Source organism: Palaemon carinicauda, chromosome 23 (assembly GCF_036898095.1).
Source record: "Palaemon carinicauda isolate YSFRI2023 chromosome 23, ASM3689809v2, whole genome shotgun sequence".
In the NCBI taxonomy this organism is placed as follows: domain Eukaryota; kingdom Metazoa; phylum Arthropoda; class Malacostraca; order Decapoda; family Palaemonidae; genus Palaemon; species Palaemon carinicauda.
The window spans coordinates 62,570,354-62,572,853 of record NC_090747.1 but is presented as its reverse complement, the minus strand read 5'-3'; positions in this window follow the sequence as shown (position 1 = coordinate 62,572,853).

Genomic DNA, 2,500 nt, shown 5'->3' with positions numbered 1-2,500 from the left:
GGAATATGGGAATCCTATGGGAATATGGGAATATCTGATGGGGATATGTGAATCCTATGGGAATATGATAATCTTATGGAAATATGTGAATCTGATGGGAATATGTGAATCCTATGGGAATATGTGAATCCTATGGGAATATGGGAATCTAATGGGAATATGTGAATCCTATGGGAATATGGGAATCTTATGGAAATATGTGAATCTGAGGGGAATATGGTAATCTTATGGGAATATGTGAATCCTATGGGAATATGTGAATCTTATGGACATATGATAATCTTATGGGAATATGTGAATCCTATGGGAATATGGAAATCTTATGGGAATATGTGAATCTTATGGAAATATGTGAATCTGATGAGAATATGATAATCTTATGGGAATATGGGAATCCTATGGGAATATGGAAATCTGATGGGAATATGGTAATCTTATGGGAATATGTGAATCCTATGGGAATATGGGAATCTGATGGGAATATGGTAATCTTATGGGAATATGTGAATCCTATGGGAATATGGGAATATCTGATGGGGATATGTGAATCCTATGGGAATATGGGAATCTTATGGAAATATGTGAATCTGATGGGAATATGTGAATCCTATGGGAATATGTGAATCCCATGGGAATATGGGAATCTGATGGGAATATGTGAATCCTATGGGAATATGTGAATCTTATGGAAATATGTGAATCTGATGGGAATATGGTAATCTTATGGGAATATGTGAATCCTTTGGGAATATGTGAATCTTATGGAAATGTGATAATCTTATGGGAATATGTGAATCCTATGGGAATATGGAAATCTTATGGGAATATGTGAATCTTATGGAAATATGTGAATCTGATGAGAATATGATAATCTTATGGGAATATGGGAATCCTATGGGAATATGGGAATCTGATGGGAATATGGTAATCTTATGGGAATATGTGAATCCTATGGGAATATGGGAATCTGATGGGAATATGTGAATCTTATGGGAATATGTGACTCTTATTGTGACTCAAAGACAGGATGAAAGCAACTGAGTGAGTTTATTACAGAACACTCTCCTTTATATACAAAAGCTCAATGCATAAGGAAATTTCCTGTTCAAAACTGACACCGTTACCGGTGAGAAAAACAGACATGTTTATTCAGGCTCTTTTTAGTGCGAGGGAAGGGCGAAGATACAAGCATAATATATACACAAAATGAACTATGTACGATCGTGTGACACACGGTTGGTACACTATCCTCGTGAGCTAGTTATCAGCAACCATTGTCTGGCCCTCCCTGGTCCTAGCTTGGAGGGGCGTAGGCACTGTTCGTATTATGGTCAGTCTCAAGGGCCTCGTCCTTTTCTTTACCTCGGCCATTCATAAGTGACCTTTATAAAACTCCATGTAGAAACTGTAGCCATTTTGTAGTACACATTCTACAGTTAAATAGCACTTAGTGTTAGTCACTAAATGAAGAATAATTTGCCTTGGACTTCTCTTCATCTTCTGTGTTTCCAATCATAGATAAGTTTACCAATCTTAACTTCTGTATCACAGAAAATAATGATTTCTAATGCCATTAATATTTAGAAAATTTTAGAATAATGCTTCCATTTCTTCTTCCCCACCATTAGCCATACATTAAGGGGTCGGTTGCTTGAAACTTCCTCTCCAGTGCCTTCTATCAAAGGCATCCTCTTCCACCAAACCTCTTCTCTCCATATCATCCTTCACCTTATCTCGCTATCTAATTCTCTGACTTCCTACATTAAGGGGTAGGTTGCCTGATGCGCCCTCTCCAATGCCTTCTATCAACGGCATGATCTTCCACCAAACCTCTTCTCTCCATATCATCCTTCACCTTATCTCGCTATCTAATTTTCAGCCTCCCTCTGGATCTTCTTCCCCCTTACAGGCTCCTCCCAAGTCCTCCTCACTCCCTCCCCACCATCCAACCACCATCCATTCTCAACACATGTCCACACCATCTCAGTCGGAACACTCTTATCCTCTCAGCAATCTTTACTACGCCTGCCATTCCATAATCCACTTCAGCATTCTCATCTCTATTCTCTCATTTTTTGCTTCCTCTTTTTTAGTCTTAAAAGCCCAATTTTCTGATCCATACATTAACACTGGTCTGATTACTGTTCTACAGATCTTGACTTTTACCTTGATTGGCATTTTCTCCTCACATACCACTCCTGCTACCTCCCTCTACTTCTCCCAGGCTGCTTTTATACAGACAGTTGAGAGCAAGAAGGACACAAAATTCAAACAGAATAAAACATGCAAAGGTAAGCTTGAACAGGTTTCTATTATCAGTGCAGAGAGAGAGAGAGAGAGAGAGAGAGAGATTCTTTTGTCTCAAGTCTTCTCTTTAATGCCTATTGTGGATAATTAAAAAAAGATTGCTGGATTAAATGAAATAGAGAGAGAGAGAGAGAGAGAGAGAGAGAGAGAGAGAGAGAGAGAGAGAGAGATTCTTTTGTCTCAAGTCTTCTCT